This window comes from Centroberyx gerrardi, chromosome 11 (assembly GCF_048128805.1).
Source record: "Centroberyx gerrardi isolate f3 chromosome 11, fCenGer3.hap1.cur.20231027, whole genome shotgun sequence".
In the NCBI taxonomy this organism is placed as follows: domain Eukaryota; kingdom Metazoa; phylum Chordata; class Actinopteri; order Beryciformes; family Berycidae; genus Centroberyx; species Centroberyx gerrardi.
In genome coordinates this window covers 14,700,685-14,718,052 of record NC_136007.1, presented here as the reverse complement: position 1 = coordinate 14,718,052, position 17,368 = coordinate 14,700,685, and the positions used below count along the sequence as shown (strand labels likewise).

The following is a 17,368-nucleotide window of genomic DNA, read 5'->3' as shown; positions in this document are numbered from 1 at the left end:
AGGTGCTAGTTTGCTTTGTGATTACGGGCTGAAAGGTAATAATTAGTGTCTGTGGTGCTGTCGTGGTACACAGGAAGGGGTTGGCAAAATTGCATATTTGGACACAACAGGGAACCTCATACCACATTAAATTTTGTGTTTTTCTTGAAGTGAGTGAAAATTTTTGTTTGCTTGTGTGAGACTACATGGAGCAGGTATGTTCCCTGCTTATTCCAGCTATGCAAGAGCTACAGTAGATGTAGATGCAACAGCAAACTGCAATATTTATAGAGCGTATAGAGACGATTTTTATGGAAAACAAATACAGTGACCTCCATTAATACACTTGAATCAATCTTCACTGAAATGTCTATGCTCTCAGATCCTCTCCATCTCCCTCGCTCTGCTGATATTAAGGAATATCAAACAAAACATCTGAAGTTCAGAGTTACAGGAACGGTGAGACAACTGGCTTTTAATTGGATGACTTGGCAGTCGGTTCATTATTTCACATTATGTACTATCAAATCTTATGGTACATAGAATGATCTACACTCACAGCGTTCATGCTGCAGCTTGCATTCTGGAGTGTAAAGTAGCTAAACAGAGCGTTGAAAAGCCACGACCTACTGTACTGCACTGAAGCACGCCTTGGGGATACATGGTTTTGACATTAGCACACACTCGAAAACGCAAGACTAGGCGTGTATGAGTGTACACACACACATAGACAGACATAAAGACACACACACACGCACGCACACACAAAATGATCATATTACAGTTATGAGCAGATTGTCATCTTCACGTGAGAGAGAGAGAGAGAGAGAGAGAGAGAGAGAGAGAGAGAAAGAGAGAGAGAGAGAGAGAGCCCAAGGAGCATCTATAACTGGCCTATTATTCGCAAAAAACTACAATCATTTTTGTTGCCTTCAAATTCAGAGTGTTCACTTTAATACTCTAATACAATAAAAATTCATTCATCCAAAACATCAGACTCAAACTGCAAACCTCAGTCAACTGTTTGGCCTGACAAATACAGAGAGAATTGTGTTGTGTTTTGCTGCCACAGTATCTGCCGCCTCCCAGCCATGGGGTGGTGTTGATGTGACGATGGGCTTGAGATAGTGTGAGGCTGTGTGCAGCTGCTGGAGAGTGACTCAGCAAGAGTTTAATGAAGGGAGAGAGAATAGAGCGATACACTACTAGAGCTGCAAAGCCACCGTGACCCGCATTCCCCTCTGTTAGTGCGTATATGGATGAATTTATGTGTGTGTGCGTGTGTGAAAGAGAGAGACAAATAAACAGAAAGAGATAGAAGCCCTGCCTGCAGTCCATTATCAGTTTCCATATCCCTCCTGCCATTCTCATCTCTTAGCCTTTCCTCCAACCACACGCTCTGCGGTTCTTTGCTTTCACCCACATCCCCTCTCTTTTTGCCCCATCCATAGTGCTTTTCCCTCTCCATTTTCTGCATCCACAACTATTCCTCCCTTCCAGCACTCACCCTCCCCTACTTCTGACAAGACAAGCATCTCAGTGCCTTGTCTGTTCAATATTTCACCACCGGTAGGAGGATGTTTTATTTACCATGCCTGGGACGCCTGTGGTGACTCACAACAGACAGGCAGTGCACAGTACAGTAGTTTGGGAGCAGAGGTCAAGGGGTTACAGCTGGGAGATCCGAAGTCATAGAAGACACCTGCAGTGATGCCAGGGGCAGCGTGTGTGTGTGTGTGTGTGTGTGTGTGTGTCACGCTGGTCATACAGAGAGGTCACAGCAAAACAACATCACAATTAGGTGAACACAAAAACTTTACCTGTCAGCCAGGATGAGAATGGAATATGAGAGACTCCTGTGTTGAAAACAGACCATGGAAGTATATGTGTGAGCTCAGATAAAAACAACCTCCCCCCTGATTTTTAGAATAGAAAAATCAGCAGCTGCTGCAGCTGTGACAGGTGGTACGGCATCGCTTCCCATTATAATGTTTCTTCTCTGGGTAAAGTAGGTAATTGATTTGGGAGGCATATCCATAATTCCATTATGTGAACAGACATACACATGTATCTGTTGAGCTGCAGTGTCTGGTAGTTAAGAATTACCAGTTGAAGTAAAAGTGTTCAGGGTCAGACAGACACAGATATTCCCAGTAATTGGCGGTATTTAAATGGCACCTTTCTCAGAAAGGAAGAATGGCTTTATTTTATTCCATGAAAACACCACATCTGTTGCTATAGTTACAGCAACACAAAGAACACTAACCTAGCAGCTGTGAAAAGAGGCTTTAATTTGCATTTCGAGAGAGATCGACATAGACACAAAGTTTATCAAAACAATGGAGGAGGCAACAAATCAAATGGGATACATCACACTGCATTTTCATTCTGCGCCTGGAAGCTGAAGCAGCATTTGGGGGGATAGGGCAGGAGGAGCAAAAACCTTTTGGAATTGACTCAATCAATTACTTTGAAATGGTAGAGAGATAGAGGAGAGAGCGAGAAAGATGGGTAAGAGAGAGAGAGAGAGAGAGAGAGAGAGAGAGAGAGAGAGAGAGAGAGAGAGAGTCTCAATGTGAAGGACCATCTATAACTGACCTATTATTCACACAAATATGTAATGATTTTGTTCATTTTTTGTGTTGTCCATCATTTATCCAAAACATTGGACTCAAACCACAAACCTCAGTCAACTGTTTGGCCTGACAAATACAATGAGCAAAATATGTGGCCATATATTCAGTTTATTGCATTCAGAGTATTACTGAATTCAATCTGAATGTGAGATTCCACAGAGCACTTCAGAATTTGTGTGTATTTTATACGCTTTTGTCTGGGGAAAAAAACATTTTGGTGGTCTTAAAATGTAATTTTCCTGAAAAATAAAGTGGACCCGCAACACTATGCACCACTGCAGCTTTATTCAGAAATATATAAACTAGAATAGACAACGTTTCAGCCACAATCAGCCTTTATCGAGTCTGTCAACAGAACCCATTATATACCTCTCCTGGTAGTATAACACACTTCCTCCCCCGAGTTTTGAAAAACCTTGACAAATAATCTTTGGGTGTCATGTCTTGTACCAAATTACTACCAGGGCCATCTCATACCATTGACATACACAAGTAAATACACACACAATAATAATAAATAATAAAAATGTATACCCATTCAAAACAAATTCTGAAATGTTACTTCAAGGCTTTTGTTGAAACCGCCAGCAGACAAGTTTTACATTAATTGTAGAAAGTAGAATCTGATTGAAATTGAAAAAGGGTATATATACGATCCAGGTGTCTTTTGTACATCTGGGGGGGGGGAAAGCAATTAAGGAGAATATGAGAAAACCCTGAGGAACTTGAGAGCCACCTTTAGAAACCTGACGCTGACACAGAAACCCAAGAGACCCAAGACTCAACTAGTTTAACAGAAAGCCCATGAGAATCTGGTAGATGTGCAGGAGGAGGAGGTAGAAAAAATGTGGAAAAGTAGAATGTAAGCAAAAAGGATAATTTAAACAATTTAAGATAAACAAAGAACTTGAACTACGGCTAGAACAGATGAACAGGACATTCAATTAATAGAGAAAGCTGTAACCTGTAATCTCAGATGTCAGTCACACCTAAACCTCCAACATTGTTCTATGTTGGGTTGGATGGAAACTATTAAGTGGAAGTCTGATAACGTTTCTGGCCCTGTTGCCAGTGGAGTGAGGTTAGCCAGCCTGCAAGAGTTTCTTTCTAGACTCGCCATTTTGTACCGACGTTCAACCATCAAACAGGGAGAAATCCATTGTAGAAGAGGCAGAGAGACCAATTTCTCAAAGTTGAGTGAGTTGGTAGAGCCTATGAAAGAAAGCACTTAGTGAGCAGACGACAGATACCTAACTCTCCACTCTGTTGAGAGATGAGGACCTTGTTGACGTACCGGAGTTGCTTCAATAATGGTGACATTCTGATGAGGAAACAATTCTTTTGCCTCTAAGAAAGATGAAAAGCTCAGTGCATCTCAAATTGTCATTGCGGTGACTCATGACGCTAGAAGAGTTTGCATTAACCAGTAATTGCCAGATCTAAAATTAAAGTGCCCTAGATGTTGTTCAGAAGAAGAAAATGATTGGTTCCTAGAGTTGGATTTGATCTTGTATCTGTAAAGGACACTTTGACTGATCACTGGATGATAATCAGAGTTAAAAAAAAAATCAGACCTGTTTAGACTTAACATCCGCTTTCCGCATATTCCTTCTATAAGCTATAAGTGAGCATGAATGTCTGAACATGAGCTGGCATCTTATGATGTTCTGTCCCCTAAAGGATGTTACAGTTTACTTTCATTTTCAGTCTTGAGCTGGTTCATATTCTGCGGAAAATAAAAAACAAAGGTGATAATTATTATATTTTACCTGTAACTATGCTCGACAAACTACCCACTGACTGACTTGAAAGTAGAGAAATAAGATATTGTACATTTGCAGCTGTGTTTTTTTTTTTGCATTTCCTCTATTCAATTTGTTTTCTGAGTCATGCCTATTTTGTGACATGCTATGAGCAATCAGGGCATATCTGGTGGATTACTTTTCGATGGAGCCATTCAACATAGGAATGTATAGATATACATTTTTTTTTACATTTGTTAGAAAAGCAATCTTGGAAATATAAACTATCAGGTGACGCTTATTTAAAATCCAAACAATCTATATGTAAAATAAGCTCCACAAATAATCTGATGTTGGTCACCCAATATTTTAGGAAACTTGATCTAGGCTAGGCTGCTCACCAGTTTAAATATAGATCGGTGAGGAATTTAAGAAAAACATAATTAAGTTTGGGATCTTTTGTTCCAGTTTGCTTCAGTTTAGAGAGTTGCTGCTGGGGAGGCACACACATTATGTGCTTTCTTTCAAATTCACAGTTTTCTCCTATGGTTTGTTTTTCTTTTTTTTTTATCTGTCTCACTTTGAACTAATAGGCTGCCATATACATGCTGTGCAGAAACCATTTTTAGCCCTATTGTTTGTATTATTTGGATGCTGAGTAACTATTCTGTTCCCTTATTCTGGTACATTTGTTTTGTTCTAGCATTTATAGGCAAAGCAACGCTGGCCAAGGACTCCTCTATTCCCACAAGGATTTTACAGAACCTTGTTTATATCCGGTGACCAGACCCGTAAAGAAGGCACTCTTAATATGTCCCTCCTCACGCCCCACATGAACCCTTAAAGGGTAACTTCGGTATTTTTCAACCTGGACCCTATTTTCCCATCTTTTTGTGTCTAAGTGACTAAAGGGGACAACAATTTTTGAAATTGGTCCAGCATTGAGCGAGATCGCTTCAGCCAGCAGCCGCGAGCTGCAATGTAATCCGACGGGGCAAATCGCACCGTCAATGTACGTCCACTAAAAGTGCTTGTTTTTGCCACTGACAGGCTCAGATTGTTATTATAAGTGTCTGACAACATTATGGAAAGAACCCTACAGAGAAATGAAATGTTTTTCTTTACCTTTCGCTTGATCCGGTCTGTGTGTAACTTCCTGCAACAACTCAACTCTCGCGAGACTTGAGCGAGACTTGGTTACACACAGACCGGTTCAAGCGAAAGGTAAAGAAAAACGTTTCATTTCTCTGTAGGGTCCTTTCCATAATGTTGTCAGACACTTATAATAACAATCTGAGCCTGTCAGTGGCACAAAAAGATGGGAAAATAGGGTCCAGGTTGAAAAATACCAAAGTTACCCTTTAACTGTGGCTCCTCGCCTAGAATGATCTTTACATACCTGTTAACGAGGCCCTCTTAGCCCTCCTTCAGACGCAAGGGGCGCTGAGAAGTGATGAAAAATCAAAGCTTTATCATGAGTCAATCAGGGCCGGTCTCCTCAGAGATCAGGACGTGATAGGTCAGCTGGTCCACGTAGGGAGGAAGGATCATTTGGTGTTGGAGCCCAACAAGACAAGTCTTTTCAGGCTCACGTCTGGGTATCAAGGCCTCTCTCCGCTTCTACTGACCAGACACACTCCGCCAGCTAATTACCAAGCCCATTGAGCTGAATAAGAGGGAAGGACAAAACCTGTCTGGTCTGGCTTAAGACATATAAAAGCCGCCAACGCTCAACCCACCATCGATTATATGGAGGCCAAAATTACTAAGCAGGTATGGAGCTCAGCACTGATTAGAAAAGAAAAGTTTGATAAGTGCACAGTACTTATGAGCCACAATGTTTTTCACATTTGTTTGAGAGCCATTACAATGATTCATTAATCAAGACATCAACTCATGCTACTTGAAACAAGTGCGCTTGCGCTTTTCAGGTGCCCGGGGGGGTGGGAGGGGTATGCATGATTGGAGTGAGTGAAACAATGCTGATTTTAAAAACCTGCTCACATAAGAGAATCACTGAACAACATATTTAATCCATGCATTGACCTCTAAAGCACCTCAAAATCACCTCTAATCACAAAATCACCTTCCTGGTATGTGGCTGTGCAGCGCACCAACCTACAGCTGGCTGATGCTTGTGTGACTTCTACCGTACTGCCTGGTGTGTGAGCACACACTGTATTTCCCTTATACAGGCCTCGTTGGGCTCTGGCAGCTTAAACAGCACATATTATAATTCCCCCCCAAGTACCACGCATTGCAGAAAGTGTTACACACAAACAAACAAATTAACGCACAAACTAATCAAGTCAAGGTACTAGAAATTCAGTGCAGTGCCTTGTAATGATATGAGAAGTTCTCTCCTGCAATGACTGACCTTAGAAAGTAACTGTACCAAATGCACAGAGAGTAAATATGCTATTTAATTGTTACTGCAACAAAATACCTGCAGCATATTAACATGCTTAACCACCAGGATGCAACATCATGGAGTGATTTGTGCCTTGCCATCTTTTCCTATTAAGTGTCCTTTTTTATAGTGTGCTGATAAACAGTGAGTCCAGCTCCAGTATGGAATGAGAGGCAAAGTGGAACAAAGGCTGCTAATGAGATCAAAGAGGAGAGCCGTTTCCTCCCAGCTTGATTCATTCATGACACCCAACAGTCTATGTGTGATATCACTTTCAAAGAGCTAGCCACATGTCACAAATTAGCTAGTGACATGCCTCAAATTAGCCTTTGTTTTCCGTTGAACCACACTGACTCTGAGTAATTGGGAGACTATGATGCAGCACCAGGGAAGATGAGATGAGTGTGTGGCAGATACAGTGTGTGCAGTGTGTGTGCGTGTGTGTGTATGTGTGTGTGTGTGTGTGTGTGTGTGTGTGTGAGAGAGAGCGAGAGAGAGAGAGAGAGCGAGAGCGAGAGTGAGAGAGAGAGAGAGAGAGAGAGAGTGAGAGTAGGAGAAGATGGGGTATTGGGCAATGATAACAAATAAAAGCATTGTGCTCATAAAATGTCATTTTAGTGAAAGCCTTTACGAGATAACTGAGAGATCATAGATAAGTGAAGGGCTGACTGAATGCTATTTCCAAAAGCAATTAATACTATAGAATGCCAAATACAGCACAGGCTATACGGTAAATATAGGTGCATTGGCCCATTAGAACAGCAGACAGTAGTCAATATTACCACAGGATAATTGGCAGGCTTGACTGACGCTCCTTCCAGTGTATATATTTATTTCTCAAATCAAAACAGCCTCTTCAGTATGATTCTATCTTTGTTCTGCTCTGTTTTCATGTATCCTTTTGTTACTTTGTTCTCCCACTTGCATTTTCTTCCGTAAGATCCCCCTCTCCGCTGTGTTGTTTCGCTGCAAAGAAGACACTGCAAAACCGAGCACAAACCTCGAGGTATTCTACTTAAAAAGGAATTTGCACACCACCACACAAATGCACAATAAACCACACAGGCCAACTCCGCATAAGCTACTCTCAAAAGAGCAGAGATCCGAGCCAAAAATTCAAACAGCACAACAAACACAAACAGCATGCAGATCCAGATGTGCAAGTGCCAAGGATGCAATGACAATGCAGATGTATTCGCTAGAAACACAAAAAGCAAAAGTAAGAAAGCCAACCACTACTGAAAGAAACAAGTTAGAGAGAACGTCTTGCTGCTATTGTCCAAGTATTGACCATTTTAATATCTAAAGCTACAGTACATTCAATATGAAATCACAAAGGCTCTTTTAACACTTCACGTAAAGGCAAAATCCACACTAAAATACTTTAACACTTAAAACATATACCTTGCATTTCTGGCCTATTTTATTGTTAAGTGTTGTATTTTTCTTATTCCCACTGAAAACTGGCCAAACGTAGACAACGTGACGTCACGTTAAGATATTACAGCGCAGCTACAATGGGGTTTAATAGCAGAAAATGTTTCAACTGTCTCAAATATCAACGGTAAATGTCAGGTTTTGGTGTCAGTCCCTCAGAATCAAGAGCTTGAAGGGCTTTCTCATCCAGACTGTACAATAAATCCTTCAGTTTGTGCAGTGGTTGGCTGCCAAATGCAGTTAAGGACAGTGCATTCAAATCAACCATGACATTTATTTTATGTAATATCTTGCGGTATTGTGACCGCTAGCTTGCAATGCAGTCCAGTGAAATTCAAACAAATCCAGGGAAATTCAAACAAAATAGACAATCTGTCTCCAATTCTGTTCAGTGTCAGCAACGTAAACACTTACTGGTGTTGCTTTTGCTAACTTGCACTGAGCTATTGGGAGGAAATTTCCAACTAAATGCGCACTCATTCATTCGTGACTGCATTCCATTGCTGTGACAGAGGTGGAGTGAGTTAGGGTCGCTGGTTTTGCGAGGGATTTGAGCAGGCTGCAGGCTGGAGAGGGACGCTGTGAGAGGACTGATGGGGGTACAGAGCCCCTAATGCACTTCCTTTTAAACATGAAGCTGCACATTAAGCTTTCATAGGCTTCCCACTGCTCCTCATATCTGGCATGCTAGCCGGGCGAGCTGCACGCACACACACACGCAAGTAAAGACAAACACGCTTACACGCCCATACACACACTACACACACATGCACATATGCACAAAAAACTGCATTTTTACAGACATTTTAAACAACAGTACAAGTGGACAGGGTATGAGCTCATGATTCTTCAGATAGTGACCACTTCTCCAAAATAAAAGCAATTTCTTAAGAAACGAAAGAAATCCTCTGTACATTTTTGGGGAGATGCTCACGTTGGAGTGATGAAATATGATGGCACTGACTAGCTCTTTGTGGTTTTACAATTGCATGATATGATCAATCAATAATAGACCTGATTTGTTTTAATATCCTCGATTATCACAAATACCTTTGCCCCCTGCAAATAGATTAGTATTCGATTTTCAGGGTTTGTTACTTGGATGTTAACTTGGCAATATTGTCTAATGTGTTCAAAGACTTTCTTTACAAAATGTGAAATACCCATTACCTTAAATTCATCATTCAGTTTTTCTAAAATATAGATGATTCAATTTGTCAACCAAGGACTTATGTTGCCTACTGTCCTTTAAAAGTATGCAATTTGTTTTTACTTTTTTCTATCAATCATACTGTACGAGTGGGTGTCACTTCTTGCAAATGGTGGATATCTCATTTTGGAATGAAGCTCTTCATTTGGGCCCTTTGGGAATTGAGGTCGTTCAGGAGAATCAAATATTAAGAGCACCGAGAGGCACTGCATTTTTTCGCATTCCGCATTCCATTTGTTTACGGGGAGTGAAATAACATCGTGGTGGCATTCATTTCTTTTCAGGAGGCGTTTTTCAGGGTCAGAGGTTCAGTCAGCTGAGTCTTCAGAATTCATAACAGCTTCACTAGCAGGGCAAAAAAACCCTGGAGATTTGGAAGTATTGATTGGGAGACTAGCTAAGAGAGCAAGCAGGTAGACACACAGTTGCACACAGACATCGACACATAGGCACACACACACACACACACACACACACAGGCCTGACCAATACAGGCTGTTTCAGTCCAATACTGATGTACTATTTTTTTTTTTTTTTTTTTGGCATATCATTTCTGATGCATCTGTCGATACAGAATTTCTTAGTGTGACAATGAGCAAATCTGAAGGCTATGTGACCACTGCACTGCTAAACTACTAAATAAATCACACAGCTCATTTATAGCCATTCAGCATAACCCACTAATTCACTATCACCCTATAAACACCCTTTTCTAGACCCGAATAGGTTTTTAAATTGCACTCATATTCCTGAGTTTTATAGAAATGTAGCCCACACACAGAGCAGAAGGGGCTGCTGTGGTTTATTGTGAGGATAGTCATTTTTATTCTAGTGTTGAGTCATATAATCGTGTTTTTTTTCTTAGAACAAGTGAAAAACTCATATAATGTCACTTGATTCAAGAAAATTATAGTGGAAACATTATACTGGAAGTGAAATGATGTCATCCCAATCTTATTTTAAGGAAAAATACGATTTTAAGACTCAAATCTAAATGACTTGTTAGGACGGGGAATTTTTTTGCAGTTTGTAGGAAGTGTATTGTGTGCCAGGGAGTGTGTAGTGTGTAGCAGGTATGTGTGTGTGTGTGTGCGTGCGCGCGTGTGTTTGTACAGACTTGGTAGCAAAGGAGTGTGTATTCTCAAAGCAGACAGCATCCAAGAGAGAGCTAATCCTGTAAGTCCAGACACGGAGATTGTGGCACGAACACACTGCCACTGCTGCAGAGAGATCTGCCAGTACGCCCCATGTCTCTCACTGCTTCTCACCGAGTCTCTGCACTCCTGTTTTATTCATGCTCCTTCTGGAAAGCAGAGACGCAAGATCAGGTGTCTACATGTGTGTGTGTGTGTGTGTGTGTGAGTGTGCCTCTGCGCGCATGTAGTGTGTGTGTGTGTGCGTTCGTGTGAAAGTGTTTTCTGCTTTTGGAGTATGCCTGCGCGCATCACCAGAGGAATCCATCCTGCTTTTGAGAGAGTACTGTATAATCAATGGTCAAAGAAAAAAAAAAAACATGGATTCTGCAGTAGGTTCACATGTACTGTATATATGTACTCCCACTGAACCTAGCCAAGCATGCACGCACCAGCATACCCTCCACACACACACACACACACACATATATAGACACACACACCTCCGCCGCCACCACACATACACACAAACACCCACGCAGAGTACAGCCTAAGTCATCTTCGACAAATGAGGTTGTTTTAAGTAGGATTGGTTTCCCGTGGCGCTGGGTGATTGCTCCGGTGTTAAACCAAAGTGTCGCTGCATCAGTGTGGAGGAGGGAGGAGGAAGAGAGAGAGAGAGGGCAAGGAGGCACGGACAGAACGAATGAGGGAGACAGAGGGAGAGGTCCCTACTGAGCAGTGGCTGTTGAGTGAATTTATTTGAGCTGTGGCCTCTCAAGTGAATCCCCTGAATGGGAGTAAATAGACAGCAGGCACTACAAGGCAGCCTTGCCTCATGTCAGCTGGTGAATGAAAGAGAGGAGGAGGAAGGCAACAATAGAGGAGGGCTAACAGGTTCACTACAGTATGTAGACATAACAAGGCAAGGCAAGGCAAATTTATTTATATAGCACATTTCATACCCAAAGACAACCCAAAGTGCTTTACAGAGTACACAGGTAAAAGCACAAGAAACAAATGATAAAAACAATAAAAGCAAGCAAGCAAAAGCACATAGAATAAAAACAATAAAAGCAAATAGGCAAAAGCACACAGAGTAAAAACAATAAAAACAATGAAACATAAAACAAACAATCAAAAGCACACAGAATAAAAAAAACAATAAAACAAATCAACAAATAAATTTGATTTAAAAGAAAAGTTATTAAAAGCAATGGTAAATAGGTAGGTCTTTAGCTTGGATTTAAAAGTAGTCAGCATTGTCTCAAGTCTTAGCTCTAGTGGCAATTTGTTCCACATTTGAGCAGCATGGAAGCTAAAGGCAGCTTCACCATGTTTAGTTTTGACTCTGGGAACAGCCAGTAATCCAGAACCAGCTGACCTGAGAGGTCTGCAAGGTTCGTACTGGATCAGGAGATCTAAGTATCTTGGACCTAAACCGTTCAGTAATTTATGGACAAGCAATAGAATTTTGAAATTGATTCTGTGAGAAACTGGTAGCCAATGTAGTGATCTGAGAACTGGAATTATATGCTGAGCTTTTTTGGTCCTTGTTACAACCCTGGCAGCAGCATTCTGGATCAGCTGAAGCTGTCTGATTGCTGTCTTAGACAGACCTGTGAACAGTACATTGCAGTAGTCCAGCCTGCTAGAGATAAAAGCATGCAAGTTTCTCTAGGTCATGTTTTGACATCAAGTTTCTGATCCTTACGATATTTTTAAGGTGATAGAAGGCTGATTTTGTTATTGATTTAATGTGACTACTGAAATTTAGGTCTGAATCCAGGATCACCAAGGTTTCTAGCTTGATTTTTACTCTTCAAGGACAGACTATTAAGGTGAGCACAGACTTTAAGTCTTTCTTCTTTGGCCCCAAAAACAATGACTTCAGTTTTGTCCTCATTTAACTGGAGAAAATTTTGGAACATCCAGCTACTAATTTGTTTAATGCACTGTCCCAGGGAGTCTATTGAACTGTATTCGTTTGGTGACACAGCTATATATATTTGCGTGTCATCTGCGTACATGTGATATGAAACCTTAAAATTTTGAATAATTTCAGCTGATGGGAGTATGTAAAGATTAAATAACAGAGGTCAGAGAATCGACCCTTGCGGAACTCCACACGTTGTTGGGAGACGCTCTGATGTACAGCTACCGATTGATACAAAATAGTCTCTGTCTTGAAGGTAGGACTTGAACCAATTTAGGACCATGTTAGAGAGACCAAACCAGTGTTCAAGTCTGTCTATTAATATACTGTGATCAACCGTATCAAATGCAGCAGTAAGGTCCAATAACACAAGGACAGAGACTTTACCAGAATCTATGTTGAGATTAATGTCATTCAGAACCTTGATAAGAGCAGTCTCGGTACTGTGGTGGGGCCTAAATCCAGACTGGAAAATGTCAAGGTAGTTATTTACTGCCAGAAAGTTGCTGAGTTGTCTAAAGACAACTTTCTCAATAATTTTACTAATAAATGGCAGGTTTGATATGGGCCTGTAGTAGTTTAGTACAGATGCATCCAGATTAGCTTTTTTTAAAAGTGGCTTGATTACTGCAGTTTTCAGGGCTTTGCGGAAGACCCCTGAAAGCAGGGAACTGTTGACTATCTGTAATAAATCTGTTGCCAGGCGACTAAAAACCTTTTTAAAAAACACTGAAGGCAGCAAATCAAGGCAGCACGTGGAGGGTTTGAGATGTAAAACAATTTCTTGCGAGTTGTGAGGTTTATGACATCAAAATGAGTCATCTTTACCAGATTAGTTCTAGTTGATTGATTGCTGAGGCGTATTATTTAACTTAAAGGAACATTTTGCCGATTTTCAACCATATCTCTATCTATCCGAAATCGGGATATAGTGTGAAAAACAACAACAGGTTTTTTTAATTCTCTGTGTCTCTGGGGCGCAGCTTCGAAATCTGTTGTACTTCCACGAACCAGTGACGTCATTGGTTCTCGGAAGAACGACAGATTTTGAAGCTGTGCTGGCTCGCATGGCTGTTATTCGAAGTACTTACTCATTTTTGTATGCCCGCATCTACAGACAGTCGGTTCGAGAGCCATACGAGCCGGCAAAACTCTGCCGGGTTTCTGCTGGCAAATGAACGGGGAGCTCTCGGTGCAGGCAACATGGAGGGAAGGTAAACATTGTTCATTTGCATATACTACCGACATTGTAATGATACAAAGCTGGCTGAAAATCGGCAAAATGTTCCTTTAAGTGAGGAAGCACTGATAGTTTGCCTAGCAAAAGTCATTACACGACTTTGTAGAATTGAATTCAGGAGGCATTGGTACTCGTGGGTTGGTGAGTTTATCCACAGTGGCAAACAGTGTGCGTGCATTATTATTCTCTGTATTAATGATCTGAGACAGGAATGATCGTCTTGCATTTTTCAGCTCTAAATAGTATTTGTGGAGACTCTCTTTGTAGAGATCATAGTGAATTTGGAATTCAGTTTTCCACCATTTACGCTCAGCTTTTCGACACATTCTTTTTTGAGTTTGGCCTGAGGGGTGTTCCTCCACGGTGCATTTGCTTACCAGAAGTGACTTTGACTCTCACTGGTGCAATTTCATCAATGAAATTCAAGATTTTAGAATTAAAATTGTCCAGAAGACCATCGACTGACTAATATATCGCTTTTTGACTGTTTCAGACCTAGTGCGAGTGTCCACTATGACAGTCATATCAAACAAAACACAGAAATGATCCGATAAGGCAGCATCAAGGACCATGACACTGGAGATATTAAGACCTTTGGAGATAACCAGGTCCAGTATATGGCCTTTGTTGTGAGTAGGCTCTTTTACATGCTGAGAGAGTCCAAAGTTTTCCAGGATAAAGGAAAGTTCTTGAGCATTCCTATCATTTGGGTTATCAGCATGAATATTAAAATCACCAGTAATAATTACACGGTTAAAGTCAGTTACAATAATGGAAATCAATTCTGCAAAGTCATCAAAAAATGTAGCTGAATATTTCGGTGGCCTATACAGTAGATATTTAATAGAATAGTTTTAGCATAAAGTATAACAGAGAGATATTCAAAGGAGTTGTATGTACCAAATGATTTTGCACAAGAACACATCTTTGAATGTAACGGCTACTCCACCTCCTCTTCTTCCTGCTCTAACTACATCCAGAAAGTTAAAGTTGGGGGGCGCTGACTCAATAAGAGCTGCTGCCCTGTTGTTTTCATCCAACCATGTTTCAGTAAAAAACATAACATCAAGTTCATGATCTGTAATAAAATCATTAATCAAAAAGGATTTGCCTGCCAGGGATCTTACATTCAGCAAAGCCAAATGTATTGTGTCAGGGTCAGGTTCTGAGATTATTGTCTGTTGGCGAGGAATAACAATTAGGTTTGATAATTGTGAAAACTGAGTTGGATACACCCTGTTACCTCTATCTCTAATCATGGCAGGAATTTTCGATATCACATGATCAGGGCTGATCTCACATGGATTGGTGCTTTGTGAGGGACAACTGATGGGATAAAATCTAGAATTACCGGTAGTTTTGTAAACAGAGTGAAACACTGAATGAAAAAAGTTGACATTTTTCAAACAGGAACCTGAGAGTCAGGAGATTTTACTTGATTGTACAGCAAGATCAATGTTCATAGATAGCAGCACTACACAAAAAAAAAACATTATGGCAGCACAGAAAGAAAATCATCAAGTTATTTATTATGATGAATAATATTTAATAGAAATACTTGGAGAAGCATGGGAAGAAAGGACCTTCACATAACACTTTAGCACTTGCAGTTCCCCATTAAACAATTCAGAAAATTGGTAAACTGAATCTGAGTGTTTGTTTGAATTACATTATGTCATTTTTTTTACATTGTCATTTAGCAGACGCTTTTGTCCAAAGCGACTTACAATAAGTACATTTTGTCAACAGTAGTCAAACGGACCATATATCTCAGTCTTCATCAGCTAAGCCTTCAACAGGAATAAGCAGCATTCATAGAATCAGTTTAATTTAATTATCCTGTCTTACTTTCACATATTTACCTGTCAACAGACTGAAGAATGGTAAGAATGAATAACTTGCTATAATGCTAACAGGCATTAAGAGGGATTCAGCCATACCCTCAACTACAGTTAGATCGCCTGCGTTAGTGTTGATCTTCTCTTCCCCATGTTGAGCAGCACCAAACATGCTATGCAGCAATCCTGGTATGTAATCATGGTTCTTTCCCTCTTTTCTTCACCCAAATTGTGTTTTTCTGATGTCTTTTAATCAACCGATATTGAAGGATAACGGTATCTTATAGGCTTTGTTTAACCTTCATTCATCCAGGGAAAGTAGACTGAACACACCTGCTCTTTTCCAGCAAGGAAAGGGGATATGGAAAAGTGAAAAAAGTAAACAAAGGGATAAGTACCCTACTGATCACTAATCAAGCCACCGCTTAGGACAGTCGAAAAGTTTTCACGCCACTGTTTTTGTTTCTGAGAAGTCGACACCAGTCTCCTGCTAGTGTTTCTTTAAGCTCTGCTGTGTGTTTTGTTCTCTAACCCTCTGTCTCTCTCTCTCTGTACTGCCCCTTCCACCCCTGCCATGCCTCTCTATCCTTGTCGTCTCTCTGTATATAAACGTGCTCTGTACAAGGTGGCTGTCCACGCCTCTGTGACTAAGTGACTGGCAGTGACAAGCGACAGCTTCTCTCTCTCTTTTGGTGTGTGTTTGTGTGTGTGTGCATGAGCGAGTGTGAGTGACAAAGAGCACGCGTGTGTGTATGTGTGTACTCCCGGCCCTATTCTCACTTTTGCTCTCTCTATCTCTGTTTCTGCCTCCTTTTATCAGTCTACCTGTCTCGCAACGTTCCAGCATCACATCCAAACACACACACACAAAAAAAAAAACAGACCCTAAAGCTGAAATGGCGGAGAATAAAAAAAGAAAAGGATACGCCCACAAGCCCCCATTCTTTCACTCTTCATAACTGCCTCCACAGACGTAACGATAATCTCAAACCTCTGGTATATACAGCTGCTGGATGTGTGTATGCACGTGTGTGTGTGTGTGTATGTGTGTGTGTATGTGTGCACGTGTGCGCGCGCACGTGTGTGTAACTTCTAATACTGTTCTCTAATGCGATAGATGAGTGATGACCGCTGGATGACACCGTGGTGGATGACAAAGAAAAGAGGAGAAACCTACAAAATCCAATGAATGTGTTATCTGTGTCAGGAAATACAGCATGTAAGAGGCTATAGGGATGTGCATGAGTGTGTGTGTGTGTGTGTGTGTGTGTGTGTGTGTGTGAGTGAGTGTACGCATGGTGTTTGTGTCAGTGAGTCTGGTTCTATGTCAGCTGGCACAGACAAGCATGGCATTAGGATTTTCAGATTTAGCTAATCTCAGAGCAGCCATTCTCTCTACCTGCCAGTTCAGCAATACAGCGACACAGCGGAGCTTCACAGCTGCCTTCTGCGACACACTGCATTTCTGGTACAGTTTGTTTACTGCTGAAATTGTTTAAAAAGTGTCGAAAAAACCCCACAAAAGAGCGGTATACCTGAACGAAAGAGAGAGAGAGAGAGACACAGAGAGTGTATGTGTGTGTGTGTGTGTGTGTGTGTGTGTGTGAATATTTTCCTTGCTCTGGGGCAGAGTGTACCCTGGCTAGTGGACAGCTCCTTGTGTAGCCATCTCATCCATCTTCGTCAAGAGTCATCGTCTCGGACAGCTGTTTCACAGCCCAACACTCACAGGAGACTCCACTCACCCACCTGCTCTCCCAACACACACACATACGCACACACACACACATACACGGGGGATAGGACA

General features: G+C 41.1%; 1 protein-coding gene across 1 annotated transcript in view; it reads right to left on the bottom strand.

Annotated features, from left to right (window-relative positions):
* Nucleotides 1–17,368, bottom strand: part of cadm2a (cell adhesion molecule 2a) — a 224,407-nt gene that overhangs the window by 109,455 nt on the left and 97,584 nt on the right. The window lies entirely within an intron of this gene.